Genomic DNA, 20,881 nt, shown 5'->3' with positions numbered 1-20,881 from the left:
TGCGCTGCCAAAAATCGAGCCGAATATAAAACTTTCGTGTTCATTAAAACAAAAGCAGGTTAATTTAACAATTTATGGCTCATTAATTTATTTTTATTTTATAATAATTATTAAGTATACATGTATGTATATATATGTATGAATGTATACTTTTCAAATAAAAAACAAGAAAATATTGTAAAATTTGTGTATCAATTTAATACGTATATATTTAAGCTTTCGGTGTGCCGCGGAATTCTAGGAAGAAATTTGGTGTGTCGTAGGTGAGAAAAGGTTGCGGAGCACTGCTGTAAATGACTCAAGTGACTCTTCTACCTCTTTTGCATAGTCTCTGCTTTCCCAAATGACAAGACAAGTATAATTCTCATTCTATAAGTCTCATTCCATAAACTTTATACTATTTATTCTGCCATCACGCGTAGTTACCTGCGTTAAAAATTATTTTCCCCGCTAATGACAACTATTTCAGTGTACAATATTTTTATGTTAAAAAAACTGACAAACTTGAAGTATTACATTTTTTACCGTTAGTCGTGGATAAAATATGTGCTGTCGTGATGGTTGCAAAATAGCTTCGACACAAATTGAACTGATAAATTAATTAAAATGATTAAATCTTGATTTCATGAAAGTCATGAGAGAATGGGTTATGATAGTAGCCTGCATTATTATTATCCTTATCTATTGTTTATTATAAATAATAATTTAGTAAAATTTTTCTATTTATGTAAATTATATAGAACCCATGCAGAAGAATAGTACAGGGTTTTCCAATAAGAGGTGTTATTTTGAATAGCCCTCTATTTCGGTAGATGTTACTTTTGAAGCTGTTATTTTTTGACATTTGACAAGTAGAAACTACATCATTAATAAAAATGGAACGATACACGCAACACATTGAAATTATTAAAATTCACTTGAGTGAATCAAATGCAAATCATCTTGAGTGATGAGGCACATTTCCACCTCGGTGGCTTCGTCAACAAGCAAAATTGTCGCATCTGGGGCTCGGAAAACCCAAGAGTTATTGTTGAAAAGCCTCTCTATCCTCAACGTGTGACTGTTTGCTGCGGTTTATTGTCCGGCGGAGACATAGGACCTTACTTTTTCGAAAATGAGGCTGGAGCAACAGTTACGGTGAATGGATTGCGCTATCGAGAGATGATTAATGATTTTTTATGGCCGGAATTGGATGGTGTTGATCTGGACAACGTTTGAAACCATAGATCTTTTGCGATTGAATATCAAAATAACACCTCTTATCTCTTGTATTATGCTAATAAAAATTCTTATTATTATTAAAGTATGATCAATCAGATATAGATAGTAATTTTTCTCTTGTTTTGAACGTCAAGTGTTCAAAATTTCATCACGAAGTATCAAAAAGGAGGTATGGGTGAAATTTTCTCAATCTCGGAATAAAACTGTAGGTTTGAATAAAAACAAACCTTCACCAACCCGTCTTTACATAATATTATATAGAGTATCCGGGGGTGAAGTGCACTAACTTCGTGATGTGTGTATACAGGATAACAACTGAGCCCAAACCCAATTGGGTAGGTTTGACATTTATTTAGTATATTACCTGCAGTAATGTCACCGATTTCAGAGAAATGCGTATGTCAGCGTTTGTATCCGTGAGTGAAAATTTGATAGAATGGATTGTCATCAAGTTTCTGCCGAGTTTCAGATCGATCAGATGTCGGGAGTTATATTACATATTAAGATAGATTTTAGGATAAAAAATTTATTGTTTACTGGAAAAAAAAAATCCTTCAATGGAAAAACATTTTTTGAATAGGAAAAAAAAAGGAATTATGTATATATATTTTTTTAATATTACCTTAATGTAGATTCACCTCCCGAAATTATGGCACTTTACCCCCGGACATCCTGTGTATGTTTAAAATATATGCATTTAACTTTGTAGGTATCTCCTTACCTGACTGATCATAAGTACAACCGCATCTATAAGATATTTGACTGTGATACCGACCTCTAATCCGCATCCGAATAAATCCCAAATCTCCAAAGCTGCTCCGCCCACTCGCGCCCCTCATGGCATCAGCTGACTCGGCTCTGACATTTAACTCCCCGTGTACAATATTAGTCTCCAGTCTGTGAATAACACAGAACCCAATGTCAAACGAAATACAACGCACAATGAACTAATAACTAATGCTCAACTCAATTGTACGCTAAACAAGACGACTTATTCATCGGGCAGAAGCATGAAATGTTTAACTACCGTATGCAAGCTCTTTGATCGTAATGAGTAGCCGTAATTATGGCCTTAGATGTTTTAGAACAAATTCATGCATGAAAATGAAAACTCGTGCCAAAAGCGGTTGTTGTTGGGAGATTGGGTGATTCGTGTAGACTCCAAATGGAGCAACATAATACATAACGACATCTATGATATTAAATTCAAAGATCAAGTCTGTCTGGTTTTCAGTTGGTTCGTATTTTGGATAATAAATACAAGCTTGCGATTTATTCATAATAACACGATAAGAGTTTTGGCTACAAACATGATTAATGCTTCGAGAGGCGAGCTTATTTCAGATTTAATGATTATTGTCAGTCTTGCTTATTTTATAACCAGGTTTATCGTTTGTTTTTATTTTTAAAAACAGATTTGCGCAAATTTCATAATAATTTTTGTTAAATATCGCCACAAAGGCGACTTATATTTGAAAACAAAATAATAATAGGAATATTTTCTTTTTTAAATTTCTTCGCATTATAAATTTAGATTTATTGAGAATAAGAAAAAACATGCAGTATTTTAATAATAATTTCAATAAGTGATTAGAGATAAACAAAATGATTTTATTTTGATGTTTACGATAAGTGCCAATTTAAGTAAATAATACTATTGTCCAAATAATATGTCGGTAAAGTGGAGTAAAGAAAAAAGGTTTTTAATTTAATAGAAAATGATTAAAAATTAACTAATGATTTAAAAAAAAGATAAATTAACTGCGTATGTGACTTATAACTTAGGTGTAAGTTTTTTCCGAAATAGGTAAAGACAGTCTTACTTAATTTCTTGCGCAATACAAATTGCACACCATAAATTGTACGTCATCTTCAATATATTTATCGTCATGATTTTAGGTAAGGTTTTGTTTTCTTGCCCTACCGACTACACCTTTGCAGTGTTGTTCAGGTGTCATTCTATTAAAATAGTAAAATATAGATGCACCTTCTAATATTGTAATTTGAATTTATAAATTTAATAATATATGAACTTGATACTTATACTTATTGCTTTTAGAAGGTTAAAAAACCTATAGAAATCTAATTTTATTACGTAATAGGATACGATTTAATTGCATGGTTTTTCCACAATGTATGAAATCATTACGCTGTGACTCAGAACTCTGGAATGTATCGAAGACAAGTTAGTGCGAAAATATACAAACGAAACACATAAACATTTTCTGCTTCACGCAAAAAATGTAAACAAAACGCCGTGCTTTCGAAGGAATGCATTTCTCGCCTACCAGCTGATGATATTTCATCAAATATTTCAATAAGAACGCCTTCGATGGAAATTTTCATTAGTTTTGATGTACTTATGCTAAAAATATACTATTGAAACTATTCAATAATACTGAATCCTCTACAACACCTTGTATTCATCACACAAGGTCAAATCACAATGACATCAAAAATATTCCAGGTCATAAAACCACATTCGGACAAAGAAATTACATTTATTTTGCGATATATCTCCACAATATCCTTTCCCCAGATATAAAGCGAATAGAAAATTTGAATGATTACAAATCAAGAATAAAAATCTGGCTGAAAGAGATTAATGAAAAAACTCAGCACGGGTCACCGTGAGGAGGACTAAGAAATACAATTTACTATACATATATTTACTATCATATTTTGTATGTATATTGTTTAAATATATGCAATAATAAAAAAAGTTTTTCGCGGTAATTAAATTTAAGTACTTCAACCGTACCTAGATCAACTTAACTTAACTAATCTAACCTAGCCCAACTTAACCAAACCTAACCATATCTTACCTTCCTCACTATCCGACCGGTAGGTTAGATTCGCTAAAAAAGCACAAAAGGCAACTATTAAACTAATATAATTCTGCAAGTTACTACTTTTTCTACTCTGAAAAAATGCATAAGCTTCTCGACGTTTAATCAATTAGACAACTTTATGCCAAATAGTTTACTCGTCAAATATAAACTCTATATTCCCTTACTCATCTCATTTCACCTACGAATTCTTTTCCGTTAGAGCTTAAAATTGTTTGCCACCCACTTTTGAAGCAACCGGCGGATAATTCAACAATACACAAAATTATAAAAAAATAAGACCCTGTACAATTTTTCCAAAACCTATTTACTCCAAATCAAACGTAACACGATCTAATATCTGTATATAAAATAAATGATAAGATCTCCTTTAAATATATATTATTACTATTTATTATCTTTTCGTCTTATTGCTTCATTAAGTTCATTTCTTATATGCTCATAACCTAAAATACAATAATATATGTTGGTTCACCACGGTAAGATTACAAGTACATATATTATGTCTTTTAATTCTTCGTAACTTGATTCATTATTAATGGGACATGTCACAGTCCCCAAAATAGTGAAGAAATATACAAAATAAACATAATTGAAACTTGTAAATTCAGTATGTAAGTTATTCAGTTACATATGTAGAAATACGTAAAGAAATACACTTTAAAAGAAAAAGTCTAACATTTCCACTGCGAAATCTTACGAATGAAATCACAGCTGTGGCTGGGGACTAGATAGTACAAAAATGAAAGAATAGCATTTTTATTTTCATTAATTCTCTACGTAACGGTATTCGGCAAGGATTTGTGTCTTTCTGGTGTTCCAGTTTTACATCTTTTCGAATTGTAATCTATATACTTTTCTTCAAGCAGATTTTATAAATAATTGTACGTCGGCTTCAACATATTTCTATCCAACTTTACTTTAGACAAGTGTCAAAAAATTTCAATAATATTTTAAATGTGGGAACTACCGAATAAAATTCGCTGGCACTTTTTTTTAATGTGTCCATGTTATATTTTTGATCGGAATCAACATCTAATTATGGAGGTCGAATATTTGGACTAAGAGTGACTAAACTGTTACGTAACTGCGCAATGAAAGTGTTTTAATGTCAACACTAGCGCTACAGTCTGTGGGTGTTTTTGGCCCGGTCTTTTGAAATTTATTGCTGTTGAAAATAAATTCGGGAATAGCGAGACTCTTTGCAGTTAAGCGCGGAAAATATATTTTCTTAAATGGTTGGCGGTATAGCCAAAAAATTTCGAGCTTATAATAAATTGTTGATATTAACTATTTAAGAATTTCTCAGCATAATATAAAAACTTTATTTTGTTTAAATTTTTTTTGCGATTGTTGATGGCTGTTTGTGTTCTAGAGCTAGATAGTGATAATTTGACATAGAACGAATTCGGTATTGGGAAACAAAAACTATTTAGATATAATTGTTTATATTTGGACAACTGCATCAGATTGTAATAAAAAAATCAATCGTCTTTGTTCTTTTTAGGCGATTTCGCGCAAACTAGTCAGTAGCCGCCAATGCCTGGAAAATGAGATCTTTCTTAAATTAAAAAAAAAACGCAATGATAATTTTGTAAAATCCATCATATATATATTTTTATCATCTTTTTTCACCACAATACGTAAAAATAAATATATTTTGCAGTTCTATTAAGTGATCGAATTCCGAAGCATTAAATTGTGGAAGGTATGGTCCATTTAATTCTCTAAAAATAATGTGCGTTAATCCGTTCTGCTCACTTACAGGTTACCAAATCTGTTATTAGTGGGAGCGTCAGTCACGATTGATCTCCTAAAATTAATTTGACATTGCCATTGTCTCATAGATTGGTCGACAACGAATTCTTAAAAGATTGTATTTTCATAACAGCACGAGCTTTATTGTTATTACTTAATCATTTGTTCATATTATTTTTATATTAATAATTCACAATGAAGAAGTCAGTTTTATAAAAGTAATTATAAAAAAGGTAAGAAAAAATGTTACAATTGTAATCGACCACGTAAATCCGATTTTAGTACGAAGTAAGCACTTCGTACTAAAAATTACGGCTCAGAATGAAGAAAATAAAAACGTTTACTGTTTGTTTTATTGAACTCTATATTTCTGGAGCCGCGATTTTACCAATATTTATATTTTCTCTTCTGTTTTATTGTGTAAAATATTATTTTGAGCTATTAGAAAGCTTAACCTTAATGTCTAGTTCTAAATGTTAGAACCTTATGTTATAACGGATTTTCGAAATATGATGATTTTAAGGATAAACCAAATTATTTGGCGAAAAGATGAAACTCTGCCTTATCAACACCCATATAAAATTTACCCATACTTGGCATCTACAAATTTAATTAACGTTTGTACTCTGTATGGTTATTGTTTTAAATTTAAATAATCATTATATTATGACTAACGCAGACCACGGGATATTATAATTGTTAAGGGATTTATGAAGTTAAAAATATTTGCCTCAGAATGATAGATAGCCTCTCAAAAACAACTATTGTCAATTTTATTTATAATCATATTTTTTCTTGACAAATTAGAGACTATCGGAAATTTACCTTTCGAATGAAAACTTGAAAAAAGTTTGTTAAATACAGAAAAAATCACTTTTTAAATTGGGAATTATCATTTGTTGTATTAAAAAAACTGATTATTTGTAGGCAGATTCTACCTAGTTTATGGCTTGTCTGAATCAATAAAATCAGTTCCAATTTTGATAATTTCAACCAAAATGAGTTGATTGAAGTTAATAATTTTACGTATGAATATTTCACTTCACGCACCGACAAACCGAAATTAGTATTTTTTATGATTTGATTTCGTTATGTCTATCTCGTCCGTTGTCCACCAGCAATACAGTTCGTAAACAATACTTTTTTTAATAATGTTTCTATTTCAGCACTAAATCTGTTTTTCTCTCACATTACCAGCGTCTCTTCGATAATGTCGTCTTTCTCCGTTTCTAGGATGGTTCGGAATGGGAAGTTTTTAAAGTCCCACCCCAAGCACCCTTAAGGAAAATCGTCTTTGAAACAATCGAAACATTTCGTCTTTTTGTTCATTCTAACGATTCAATATTAAGTAGTCGAATACTAATTATTTAGAATAATAATAATATTTGGCTGATTTATATAGCGCCGTTTTGACCTCAAAAAAGACTTTTTGACCTTAAAAAGACTCATAAAATCGTTTATGAATATATATTTTTTGAAGCAAGTTAGTATTTAACTTATGTATTTATGGTAGCCAATAAATATACCATATATTTTTTATAGACTGACTGTGGAATAGTTCTTGTCATGTAAATATGCTGTTCTCGGCTCGTCAAGCTTTTATTACGTGTCGAAATTATGTTACAGTTTTCCGGCATCGGGCTAAAATCAATGTCAATGGCTGAAAGGGGAATGCTACTAACGTGCGGAACACTATATTTAAAAAAAATGTGATTTATTTTTTTAGCGCATGTTGGAGTTTATCGAAAAATAACATTATTTTCTTTCTTTTCTACCGAAAATATTTATTTGCACAATTGTAACATTAATGAAATTGGACAACTTTGAACCGTTGTGAACCAATTTCGCTTTAATATCTTATCCATTAAAATTAACATCACAACAGAAGGTGTCCGGGGGTAAAGTGCGCTAACTTCGGGAGGTGATTCTACATGATGGTAGAAGTAAAAAATAATGAATAACTTTTTTAGAAATTCCAATGTTTATTTTCTCAAAAAAAAATTGAACTTATTTACTGACAAACTACCTTAATACGTTGAAATTTCGAAAACTTTATTTTTCTTTTTTACTTGTACAAATGTGTAGAATCACTCCCCGAAGATAGCGCACTTTATCTTCAAACACTCTGTATATTTACGTTAAAAATACAAAATTACCTATAATATATTATCACCTTATAGTAGAGATTGACAAGACATTATCGTGATAATATTTTTTCCTATTATGTAGGCACCCATTATACACTATCTCATAGTTTTCCCCAAAGTTTCATATTATTTTAATCTCTCCTTATCGTTTCATAAAAAAATACAAGATGAAATTTGTATCACTCATGTTTTAACTCCGCCATCTTTATTTTACCGGACATTTTAGCAGTCCTCCACAGAATCCGTCCATTTCCCGCCATCCGGCCGGCCATCAATCTTTCCGGACAGCCGCCATGTTCCCTGTTCCTTTTTCATACAAATTTAAATTTTGACATTAAATTAGGGAGGACTCCGGCGCCAAGTCTGCTACATCATCGCATCGCAGTCCACCCCGCCGTACATTGTGATTGTACATTGTGTATTCTAGGCGGGCGAAAGAACTAAATTAGGAGTATGTGCAAGGTGGAAAATTAATACGGGGTGGAATTGGAATTTTGGAATTCAGTAGCCGTAAATGACAGGTAATCTCTGTGTTCTTTTATTAATCTTTTAGTGCTATTCTTTTATTTGGAAACATTTAAAAAAGGTTGTGATAGTTAGTTTTTTTAAATGATTTCGAATAATAAGTAAATACACGTATCGCAAACAAAGATCAAAACATTACTTTCTAACGCAGATTGCATTGCTTGCATACAGCATGTTTTAAACTTTTATTCGACTTCATGATAGAAAACTTATGGGAAATTAAAAAACTTCCATTTTTAATTTAATAAATTGAACACACTGTAAAACTATAGGAATTAAAAAAAATCCTTATATTTAATTGTATTATCAAACGTATACACACAGTTTTGTCCTTTTCTTGCCTAAAGAAATAAGCAGTCAACAACAAGACAAAAGTCTGTTTCTCAATGACGTTTGGCAAAAATATCACTGTCGGATTTGAATATATGCCTATACACCAATATACGCAATCCTTAAATAAATAACAGCAACAAAAAAAAATAATATGATGAGAAATTTTGCACAAAAATCACATTTTTTCGTAGAACATTGTATTACGACATTCTGTTAAAAAATTGTCGGATAAAAAACAATTTTTATAAAATATTATATTTTATTAAATATCCGACAAAAGATATAAAATAATTGAAAAAACTACAGATGTGCAGACAGAATGACACGATCTAACTTTAGGATCTTTAGATAAAAAAATATATAAATACCATCTATTGGTTGACTAAAAATACCAGGTCGATGGTTTTGATGTATAAAAATACAGTGTCTTTCAAAAGACTCGGTTCGCCACAAATAGAATACCTCGCTCTTGTCGTATTCGAGGGATTCATTCGAAATTTCAATGTTTCCATTAATTCGCCCGAGTACCAGACTAATAATTCTAATTTGTCGTAAAATACTCAATCTTTTCGAAATTACGTAAATTAGGTACGCGTCAGGTATACACGTGGCTAAACATTAGAATCACCAATTCAATAAATGTTTCGATTAATTCGACTAAGCACAAGACTGGATATTTCGAATTGATGATAAAGTTACTCGATTATATTGAAATGAATATCTCCATATATTCCAATATATATGGAACGTATAAATTGTGAAAGGGATGGGTAATCTAAGGGTGTATCTACTTAGTATCGGCGGAGAATTCGACATAAATAATATATATTATAGGTATACAGATTGAGGTTCCTACTTTTACCTTTACTGAATAGGAAAGTCAACATCATTATCTATGAACGGATTTTCTTTCAAAAGGGGTTTCGTAACCAAGGTAACAAAGCCTAAGGCTTATCCGAGATCGATTGAAATAAAACAAACTGAACTTTGTCCCAGATTTGTAAATACTCTCAGTATCTCCTTAGTGAGAATCGAAACGTTTCGATTACGAAGAAGAACTAAGGATCGAAACGTTTTAATGGTTTTTGCCATGTAAAGTAGCAAAATATACTTTGCTACTTCACATGGCCACGTAGTAATGTATGTAGACACTTATCTAAATTTCGCACCCTCTTATCATTCATGCTCTCTTATTTTCTAAAATTTTCCAATTGAGATGCCTCAGTACTGTCGGCTCTGGGCTGTGTGTGGGCGACTATCGTATGGTATTCACAATTAAAAATTAGAGAAAAATATTATAAAGTTGATTTAATTTTGATTTTGCTATAAGATATAATAATTTACAAGAAAAATTACGTAAAACCATTACATAAAAACTAGGTAGGTACTAGGTAACTGTATTGTTTATAATGTTTAAAAAATAACTTCCTTTGGCCTTGGTTGAATGGGTGTTTATTCGACCCTGACTCAAGAAGCAAGATTTTAACCACTGAAGATGTAAACTGATAGAAGTGTGTTATGGGCGATTGCGTGTTTCTGAAGAAAACTAACGATTTCAAAATGATATATTTATTCATATTATCTATTTCGTGCCTTCTAGGACTCGTTAGTTCTTATATAGAACGGCGACATTTTTTTTCAAACCGGTATTAGAGATCATAATAGATACTATCAGTGCCGCCCTGGAGAAAGATCACCATTCAGAATCGAAATATTTCTTTAAATTGATTTACTTACGCTTAGTGAATAGCTAAAGAGATACTTGCCAACCTTCCCTTTCCTCATCTGCTTCCCATCCCCGTTATTTAGCCTCACAACATACCCCCATTTGAGTTCTTATATGAGCCCTTAAAAAATCACGATGAAAATAAATCAGATCTATGTAGATCCATTCAAATTACGCGCTTCAACTATGTTCAACAAAAAATCGTTATAAAATCTCAACCGTAGATGACAGTACAGGCCTATGGATTAAATCACCGATTCAATATTGTATTTGTATACCTTTCTAGAAATAATTGATTTTGTTTACGGATAAAACAATTTATTCATAATCATAAACCGTACATAAATGTACAGGCGCAAACAAACAATCTTAATATTAGTCAATCAGTGAGAAATAGTTAGGATGCAGGCGAATTCTCAAGTTATTGTTTTACAAAATTACATTTTAATTACTGTTTGTATCTGTGTTTTCTCCTTAACAGGTTCGCTGCCGCCTATGCACAATATAACTGATCCTAGGTGCCAAGCGGTGCCACGGTTGAAAATCACTTAGCAGGTGCCGGCGGTTTCGTCCGTTTAGTCGCACTCTTTTTACTCTCTTCTTATTATTTTGATAAAACAAAAATAGACAATTTTTTTTGTCTTTTGTACAAATAATAACTAAAATACAAGTAGCAAATCAAATAAGATAACGAAAGTAATACACATCTCATGAAGAAAAATATTTATAAAATTTGGTGGTACTCATTGACGCACTCAAGTTCATTTTCTAACTCCCTCTCAATGTCTTCAACTTGCAGAGATTTACGTAAGGGACGTGACTTTTTAGGACGAGATGGTCCAGCATCTTCACTCATTATGACTATAAGAAGATTTTGACACAAAGAAATTAAAAAACACAAACTTATCCTTTACTTTTTTAAATGGCCCTTTACAACAATAACCTATTTTTTTTCTTGAAAACCAATTGCTGTAAAATGTTGGTACAATTGTCAATAACAACGCCAGCTACAGAAACAACCATTCGCCGCGAGTGCCGGCAGGAAAATGATGTTTGTGCAGACATACTACTCATGGCTCCGGCCGGAGCCGCCGGCACCCAGTGCCAGACGCCGAATGGCTCCGACCGGAGTCGCCGGCAGCGAACCTGTTAAATAAATAAAATAAAATATTTTGAAACGTAAATTGAAAAAAGTGTTTCCGAAAATAATTATCCGCATCTATGAATGAGAAGAATTAATGTTTTCAAGTTTACCCGCAATCGGGGTATGCATAGACATTCAAATGAATAAAGCCTGTGACAGACCACGCTGTATTCTCGTGGCTTTGCCTATTTCAGTATATCGCTCGCCATACATTCCCATTGGTGGGGTATGGTGAGCGATATGTTGAAATATGCCAAGCCATGATGTGTCGCCCCTATAAACGAGGAATTCTATGAATTTTCTGTTCAGTGGTTAGAACCTCCTAAAAGAAGGTACGACGCAGACGAGAAAGTTTTTAGGTGAATTTGCGAGAAAATAATTTAAAAATAATGCACATTGTGACTCAGGCGAATTTCCAGCACAATCTGCGACGCAAAAGTATCGCGCTGCCTTGACGACAAAAGGGCGAATGTCTGAAAACTTATTTCGTGTTGGACCTATGTATATTGTGACCTTGTGGTGCGCTATTATCGGACTTATACAAGCTGGGTTGAACAGCGTGTAGGTTAGATAATATTAAGCCGTTTGAACTCACGCACGAGCCAGAGTAAGGTGTGTTAATAATTAGCACCTTTCCATATTATGTATTCACGGTGTGTTCGTAGTTTTGTTTTTTTCAATACCTACCTACACTCTTTTGTAATATTTGTGAATATATATTTTTTTAATACTATTTCCTTAGCGAATGCTTGCGTTGAATCGCAAAAGAGACGAAAACTCTTGCCTGATTTATATTGCTTTGATGTGAATATTATTCAGGGATCTACTAATTATTTTTTTTAACATCAAGGGTTCACGTTCTCAGTCACTTTACAAGAACCTTTGAAATTTGATGTATGTTCACATATTATCATATGTATGACGTATATTAATTCACCAATTTAGGTTTTTTATGTCTCACTAAAAATTTGCGACTGGTACACTCCGATGCCCAGGGTAAAGCTTTCAACCAATTATTTTCATCTTGTAACGTCTGTCGTTTCCATCCATTGGTATGATCCTTTGAGTAAAAAATACCATTTCACAAAATTAAAAAGAAATTCATTTCTTTTGCTAAAATTATTAAAAATCGTAAACATTTTCCACGGAAATTTATTTAACAAAACACGCACGCAGTTACGTAAGTACGCACTTATTTAAAAAATGTTTCGAAAAAATATTTTTTTCCTAATTTCTGACAAATATTATCAAACCACAAGGACAGTGGCTTAACATGATAGATTGTCACGGGAATTTTATTTCTCATGGTCAACTTAATATCACAATTTTCAAGTGGAACATCCAAAATACTCATACGAGCTGGCAAGTAAAATTATTTGTACCTAAAAAATAAGCATAATTTAATTCTCAACAATTTATACCCATCTCCGTGTTATTTCATGTTAGATAATATTTGTTATTTAGGTACAATGCACATATATTTTTGAAGTGAAACTTCTTTACGCGCGTCATGCAATTTCGAGGACCGGAGTAAAACCGACTCATGACCGTCACGAAAAACCGTGATCATTTCGCTATAGGAGCCTAGCTAATATTATATGTATACCTAGTTTAGGTCACCCTCCAAACTCAGCTTCGCGGTCTAGAGGCAGAGCGCCCGACTCTCTTCGTGAAGAACCGAGGTTCGATCCCCGCGTAAACTAATTTTTTTTTTCTTTTTGTGATTTTTTTAATACGAGGAAAAGTGATAAAATGCTCTCGTGCTGCGACTTTTAGATATTTTGACTATATGATATTTTGGTCGAATAAGTAATAGCCGCGGTCTAGAGGCAGAGTGTTCGACACTCGTTATGCAGGACCCGGGTTCGAATCCCATATTTTTATAACTTTTAATTTTTGTTATCAACGATTTGTAATAATGTAGCAAAAATTTACATAAATTTGTTAATTTTAACCGAGAGTCTCCCGAAATGTCTAAATCCATTTAGTGAGACTCTAGACCGGCAGGTGTTCACTCGAGTAATTGGCTAGAAGTAACGGTCGGTACCTATATGATATTTTGGTCGAAATATAGCTTACAAATCGAGCCGGTAGAGTCGCTCGGTATTTTGATTAATTATTTTTATTCTGAATCATTAAAATTACTAATCAAGGCCGATAACGCGACTAATTACCCTCGCAGACGTGCGTGACCAGTTTTTTAATAAAAAACACAGCCGTAAGTGAGTTTTTCAAAATTTAGAAATGTTTTTCAAATTCAGACTCCATACGGGTATGAGACTGTTAAAACACGATAGATCTTTTCCAAAATGGAAAAATATACGGAAATATTTTGAAAAACGACAGATATGACTTCACACTGCCGATATATCTTCGATTCGACCCTATATAAAGCGTTAACGAGACGTTATGTGATATTATTCATTTTCCGTGTTTGAAAACGAAAATTTCCACTTGACAAGTCAATTGAGGAGTAGGTACACGTTGTATACGCGGTTCTCGTCGCTCGAGATACCTCTCCTCGCGGTCTAGAGGCAGAGCGTTAGACACTCGTTATGCAGGACCCGGGTTCGAATCCCATATTTTTATAACTTTTAATTTTTTTTTATCACATGCTACTTATAAATATGTCAATAGACAGAAAAAAAGAGAGAATGAAATGAAAAGAGAGAGAGAGAAGAATACTAAAAGTTTCACTTCCGTCGTGCGTAGGCTTGCCACACACTGTATTTTTTTTTAATGATAAACTAATGTTTATAAGACAAGGTTTTATGCATAGCATAAAGGATAACAAATAATTATAAGCAATAATTAGCACGAAATATCAATGAAATATCAATACAACTTGAAAATATCTCCCGAGTAAAAATAAATGCCGCCAATAAATATAAAGTAAAAAAAAATAGTGAATAAAAAAAATAAAGTTTTAGTAAAATTCTATACATATACGGAAAAAAAAATTGGCAAGTGGTCTACGGGGCAAAAAAGTTTGGGAACCTCTGCTTTAAAGTGATAAATATAGTTTACAATAAAACAATATATCGGTAAGCGATTTAAAAAACTTTGGCCGTATTATTTGAGTTAAAATATTTAATTGTGTAATATGTCTGTTTGCAAAATCAAAACGTTTCATCTGCATTCGAAAACAGTACCTATTTCATTTAGAGATACGTTCAAAAACAGCGAATATACTTGAAATTGAATGTGGAGCGTGAAGATTTTCATGACGTGAAATTATTTTTTCTAGGTTCGAGGGGTTAATAATATATATTATGTTGAAAAAATTGTTTGTTTTCCGCGATGATATGACAAAAACACGTTGTTATCTGTTATGCTTCACCGTTCAAAACCCAAAGGTCTTTTGAGCTCGGCACTCGAGGGCCTAATTGATCTTGAAATTAAATTTCGCCTGTAATAAGAAGTGTGGGAGGTATTAGTTGGTATTAGGCAAGGCAGAGCAGCAGCCATGCGTAAACCAGACCATCAAAGCGATTCTGGAGAAGCCTAATGGCTTTTTAAGCGATGAGCCATTCAGCATAATATAAACGAATTCCTGTCAAAGATTTTCGGCTGCTCAATTTAGATATACGCACACTGTTCAACTGTGTCCCCGGTTCCCTAGTTTCCAGTGCAAAAGCCAAAGAAGGGAGAAATACAAGTAAAATGTCGTTATTGCTTACGGATTCATGTGGGGTGAGCCGGAACGCTGTTCCGGTTGGTGAAATTCATCAGTATTGGAGTTAAGACCTAACCATCCCTTTGATGACGCAAAAAAGAGTAATCACGGGAATTTGATTAATAAAACCCGGAAATACCTTAAGCAATACAACCAGAGGCGGATTAACTGTTGAGAGCGCCCTAGGCAAGCACCTCATCGGCGCCCCTCTAGCGACCACATATTATAAATTTTAACAAGTACCTAAAGTAGCCGAATTTGTAGTTAGGTGGGTTTTACGTGAAAATAAAAATTTCGTGGGAGGGGGGGGGGGGGGGGGGGTGGCTAGAGAATTTCAAGAAAATAAAAATTGTCCCGAAAAAAAAAATTCATGGGGGGGGGGGTGGCTAGAGAATTGTTTCTGTTGTCTCGTTCTGAGTAGCCTAAATGGCGATATATCGCCCTCGTTGGCGACACTGTTAGTGACATACTACCACTATTTTGAACTTCTTCGGTGTTCAAATTGACCAAATTGCTTAAAAACGAAAATTTGGTATAAAAATTGCTGTACGCTTCTCGTCTCTTTTGAAGTTCAACGACAAGTCTGTCTATAATTACTAAATATACTGTCACTCTAAATGTTTCCCGACCAGATAATGAAAAAGTAATATCTTCGGCAGATTCATCTGCTGTGAGTTTTCTCTTCCGTATCCTCTTGATGTCCTTTTCATATTCTCTGACTAATACGAATTCTAAGGCTTGCTCATCATATTTATTAAAATTTTCCCTTTCTGAAGAAATTATTAGAATCAGACTGTCATACATTTGAATAACTGTACAAATATCAATATCAACGGACTGTAATTTTTTATTGGTTTTATTCATGTGAACTAAAATAAAACCCCAAAACACGATCATGAAAGCAGTTTCTAGTCGTTCTAATTTCAATCTTATGCCTTTAGCTTCACATACAACAGAACGTTTTTGCTCTGTATTGCTCTCGATAGCAATTAAAGCATTGCAAATTTCTGGAAATGACTCTTTCAAACTTTTGCAAGCATCTGCTCGAGCTGACCAGCGTGTGTCAGATGGATTTTTGACAGTAGTTTTATTTTTTTTATCATTACCTAGGATTATTTGTGCTTGTAGAGTTTGCCATCTTTGAGTTGAAGCTGTAAAAAATGTGTAGATTTCTTGAAGGAGACCAAAGAACCAACAAGCTTCTTGAGCGCATTCAGCGGCACATTCACCCACTAGGTTAAGCGAATGTGCAGAGCAGGGTATATATTCTGCTAGGGGACATAGTTCTTTTATTTTGGCCTGTAATCCATTGTAAATGCCTGACATATTTGCGGCATTATCATACGACTGGCCTCTACAGTCTAATATATTAATTTCAATCATGTCCAATGTTTTAATAATAGCATTTGCTATGTCTTGTGATTTGTGACCGACATTTGCGATAAACTTAAGAAAACGTTCAACGGGCGTACCGTCGGTTTGAATGTATCGGATCACGAAAGTTAATTGGTCAATGTGGGAAATATCTGGTGTTGAATCCAATATTATTGAATAATATTTTGATATCTTGATTTCATGTTTTATTTGTGTTAATATTTTGTTTGCCATCAATTCAATAAATTCGTCACACGTTGTAGAACTTAAGTAATTGGTATATCCCTTTCCCTTGCCGCCATATTGAGCAATATGTTTACTTAAAAACGGATCAAACTCCGCTATGAGTTCCAGCGTCATTAAGTAATTTCCGTTATGAAGAGAGCCAAGTTTTTCGTCATGTCCTCTAAAAGGTAAACCACGCGATGCTAAAGATTTTACAGTGGCAACCACTCGTTTTAAAACTTCACGCCAATAAGTCATCTCTTCTAGAAATTGAGTGGCGAGCTCATGATCGACACGACCGTCAATGTTAGATCTACGTTGCAAGCTCAAAATACATGTTTTATGTTCACATGAGTTTTCGTGGCTTTCTAATCTATTCGATGCGTTCTTCCAATCATTAAAACCAACATCTTGTTTTCCAAAACTAGTTCCACCACCGAATAATAAACAAGGTCCACAATAAACTTTACCTGTGCTTGGAGAGTAAATAAGCCATTTCCTTGGAAGTTTTTCTCTATTTAACAACTTTCTTTCAAACATTGTTTTTGTTAAAAAACGTGAGATTTTATCTTCATATATTCTCTTACTCAATGAAAAATCTGCATTTTGATTTTGATTAAATCCATTAATTGTAATGTATTCTTGTGTTTCGTTATTGATATCCCACTTGACTGGGTCACATCCCACGATAAACAGTCTATTTTGCGACTGCCTCACAACTTCTACGGCTGACGGAGTAGGCAGCATGGACAAATCGTGTTGTTTAGAACTAGTAGGAATTTCACATTGAATAGACTCGGTAGAAGACGCACTGTGAATTGCGTTAGAAAATTCCGAATCATCACTTTTTAATTTAGAAAAAAATGTCTCAGTATGTTTCGTATGCTTTATAATATTTTGATTTTTTTCTTCTTTTTCCTTAGCCTTCCTTTTATAAGCTGCACCACTAGGTTTCTTCTTCAATTCACTCATTATTTGGGTAATGAACTAAAACGCAATGTACTAATTAATTCACACAAATACCGCTGCGAGTACGTAATCAATAGAAGCGCGCGTAACCGGCGACATCCAAGCTGAAAGTGATGAGTGTGACTGTCACCCCGTCATCCGTTCGGAAGTCCGGTGCCGGCCGCTTAGCCCCTGCCCCCGCTGCGCCCTTTGCCCTGCAATCTAGCAACGCCCGCGAACGAATCCACGAGCGAGCGGTCTTCTATTAAAAAATCATGCGATGGAGGCATGGAGGAATAATCTAGAAGGCGAGTATGCTTTGGAAGCTCTGCATCTCTACAGAAGTAAATAATCTTTTATATTGTGTAAGCAGGTGCATACTAACTTACAAAATTAAGTTTATATATATATTTTTTTTTAATTCTAGGGGCGCCTGCCGGCGCCCCTTTGTAACTGGCGCCCCTAGGCACGTGCCTACTTTGCCTTAGGGTTAATCCGCCACTGAATACAACGTAATCCTAAAAATAAAAAATGAAAATAAAAATATAAAAACAAAGACACAAATGAATTCTAGTGAAAATTATTATACGCTAAAAGATCAACACACGTTGATTCCGAAAACATACATCTTATTAAATATAATTATAAGTAAAATTAATAAATCCATTTATAAAAACGATTAAAAACATAAAAGACTTAAGCGCCCTGTGATGCGCGATTTTGCACGGGTCACCACAAAATGTTTCCAAAGTATTAATGTTTGTTTGAATTCTTGTTAATTATTTATTGTGGAATTAGTTGTTGATTTCATACCGACCCGTTTGGGAATGGCCGTTGACCGACAAAACCGAGGCACGGATGACGTCAAGCGTACCTCGCCAGATTTCAATCGTTTTGGCGGGTTTGAAAAACTTTGATAATTATTTTACTTTTGAAAACGGCAATTAAAAAAATATACTGGTATCTAAGTTTGAAGGTTAAAAAGAATAAAAATGTACTAATGAAAATACAATATTTTTTGTTGAAATAATAAAATATTATATTTTTTATAGGCTTCCTCAAAGAATTGAGTTGAATACGGACAGTAATAATTATTCATTCATATTCCGTATGAACCGATGAAAAGCAAAAAAAAACGCGAAGTTTATAAAATTATTTTAAGACCTCTGGCGCAATAAATTTGCAAGATTCGTTTTTAATTTCTATTTAAGCTCACAACGTCATGTTTATCACGAGCTATGGAATTTTCACGTAATAACAACAAACTTTTCCTACAGAATTAAGGCTCCGTATTAAGCGTTGAAAGATGATTTGAAAGGGAGATATATAAATACGAATGTTAGAGGGAGTGCGCGAATATATAATAATTAAGCGAAAATGGTCAAAATATTTAGTAAAACATCTCTCGACAAATGCTTTAGTTTCATTAGAAAAACCGTTATTTTTTTCATACCCATAACTTAAAAAAAAAGAGAATTTTGGAGCATACTTTGCGATTTTTTTTTATCGAGGGAATTTCATAAAATTAACTTTTCGGCATTATAAATAAATGTACCTTAAGATATTATCTTTAAAAAAAACATATATTTTTTGGAACTTAAAACCCAAAGTGTTAAGGAGAAATATGTATGTTATAAATCAACCATATAAAATAAGTATTCACCTTAAATAACTTAACTTTAAAACTATAAAATACTAATAAAGTATACAAGTTAGGTAAGTATATAGAAAAATTTAAAATGCAATAAAATGAATATATGAAACTTCAGGAATTTGTAGTTATATATTACCGGAACATCGGCGCTGCGGTAAACGACAAGACAAACATAAATATTTCGTTGATTCTATAAAAGGATAATTAATTGCAATCGTTTCGAGGAATCCCGTTTGCAGAGGAAGTGCATTACAACCGCAGAATGTTGATGATGCGAATTGTTATTTTTGAACGAATTCTGCCGCGGCGTTGCGCAAATATGATGTTTACAAACCAGATCCAGAATTCTATTTATAGCAATAAAGCCAAACCAGAACTTAACATCGTAACAATCGTTGCGGGTATGTACTATTATCTATACAATAAGCGATGAAGAGTGTACAGAACATTATTTTATTTGCACAGGCTGGGAGAGACAAGGGAAGGGACATTGTTTTTTGTATTTTGAAAACATAATGCCGCCCGAATTCCTCCGATCACTGCGGACATTCAAAAGTGGGCGTGTATACTAGGAAATGCCCCGCATAAAGCTCAAATTTGCGTAACTTCCATATTCAGCGTTGTTTCGATTGGGCCGGTCCATAGTTCCAGTTCCGGCCGGCAGAGGCGCCGCGGTCGTCCAACAGCTGGTTCAGATAACCGCTAGCGTTCGTACGTCACCCACGCTTTTGCGGACACCCGATATTTCGAAAACACAAACGCAAAGCCTCTTTATGCCTGACATGACCCTTGCAAAGTTGTAATTATATCCCTAGACCGCGCCTAGTCTAAAGTTACAAGTTACAGCCCGACAAACAAGCCAAGCCGTAATATAAATCGCCATAAAACAATAAACCTTCGCTCGATTTGACAGTGTCAGTGCGTGTTTTCGTTAGCGGTAAACCTCGCTCTTGTCGTGAATTTTGGTGTTAAACTTTGACAAAGTATTACCTTATTCGTTTCGTTGTTTTTGTATGAAGATGTATTCAGGGTGAAACTCTGGTGTCCCCCGGAATGTTTTAAAGTTTTTTATCTGTGAATAGAATATACTATTTATTATTGTTGACACAAGTGGAGTAGTATGGTTGCTTTTAATACCTAACCGGTAGTATTATCGTTTTGAAGCAGTGATTCGAAGCCCGTTTGGCTTGACGTTCAGCTGATTGACCCCTGTATAGGTGTGTGTTGACGGCTTAGGAATTTAAGGTAAGAATTTTAATCCTTCATCAATAGTATGCATAAATAAATTCACAGCAAAGTGA

The 20,881-nt window shown here is 33.6% G+C and overlaps 1 protein-coding gene across 9 annotated transcripts in view; it reads left to right on the top strand.

The window, feature by feature from the left end:
- Nucleotides 1-20,881, top strand: part of LOC149420950 (uncharacterized) — a 496,980-nt gene that overhangs the window by 14,559 nt on the left and 461,540 nt on the right. The window contains exon 1 of one of the 9 annotated variants that reach the window (XM_089635641.1): nucleotides 20,291-20,825. The exons of the other annotated variants lie outside the window; for them this stretch is intronic. The gene's annotated coding sequence lies outside the window, so the exon portion shown is untranslated. Of the gene's footprint in view, nucleotides 1-20,290; nucleotides 20,826-20,881 lie in introns of those variants that run through there. 9 annotated transcript variants of the gene reach the window in all.

Source organism: Hesperophylax consimilis, chromosome 9, assembly GCF_061612785.1.
Source record: "Hesperophylax consimilis isolate HC1 chromosome 9, BYU_Hcon_1.0, whole genome shotgun sequence".
Taxonomy (NCBI): Eukaryota; Metazoa; Arthropoda; class Insecta; order Trichoptera; family Limnephilidae; genus Hesperophylax; species Hesperophylax consimilis.
Note: the sequence above shows the minus strand (reverse complement) of the source record. Positions and strands in the feature narration are given on the sequence as shown.